This window comes from Gavialis gangeticus, unplaced genomic scaffold (assembly GCF_001723915.1).
Source record: "Gavialis gangeticus isolate Ggan-Ray unplaced genomic scaffold, GavGan_comp1, whole genome shotgun sequence".
NCBI classification, from domain to species: domain Eukaryota; kingdom Metazoa; phylum Chordata; order Crocodylia; family Gavialidae; genus Gavialis; species Gavialis gangeticus.
Genome location: NW_017728992.1, coordinates 170,080,922 through 170,081,899, shown reverse-complemented (window position 1 = coordinate 170,081,899; position 978 = coordinate 170,080,922).

Genomic DNA, 978 nt, shown 5'->3' with positions numbered 1-978 from the left:
CGCTGCCGGGGCCCGGGATGTTAAGCGATGGATCGGAGCTAGTCTGGGGAGCGACAAACCGAGCGTAGAGTCATCTCTCCCCTTTAAGGGTTCAGAGATGGGGAATAGGTGTCGGGTTGGTGGAGGTTTATTTTGTTTTGTTTTGGACAACCCTGAGCTAGGGGGCAGAGTCTATAGGGGTACGTCCTTGTGGCTGGGTTGCAGGGACGCTTCAGTAGGGGCAATAGTGGGGAAAGTTCCCCGTGGGACAGGATCAAGGAGTTAAGCACCGCAGAAGCTAGCCCGCGGGGCTAGCAGAGCCTCCTGCCATTGGCTTTAGGACGCAGAGCAGCAGACGTGATCTGCGGGTAAGGCCGCCAACAACAATGAAGCAGTCCACAGAAAACATAAAATTAATCAAAATTAAAAAGAGGGTGGACAAGGAGCACTTCTTCCCACGCTACCTTGTATCACAGCATTCCAGACAGTTTTGTGAACATTATTTAGAAATAACTGAGTTGAGGGGATACCAAAGCTGTGTTCCTTGAACAACTACTCCCAAGTCTCTCCCTACTGCAACAAGGACTTAATGTACAAAAATCCCCTCAGCTATATCACTTTCTTCCCCCTCTAATAGAGACCAGCATCATGCCTTAAAATATTCCCTTACCATTCTCCATAAGAGCAGTGCACTGCCCTTCCTCAATGTAGGAAGGAACGTCACAGATTAAGCCAAAGACCCCCAGCTTGGGCCAAAGGACAGAGAGGCCTTTTGTTCTCCACTGCAGCAGCACATATGGTACTATTCCTCTCCTCTGCTGAAGCACCTGCTATAGCACAGCAATCAGTTGTTAATGGTGCCATTATGAGCAGCCTTAGGCAGTGGTTTCAGTCACTAGATCTGTAAGTCTCATTTTCCAGTCTTGTCTTCATATTCCCTACTGAAAGGAAGGAAGCCATGCTACTTTGGAATCAGGATTCTAGATCTGTTGTGATCCA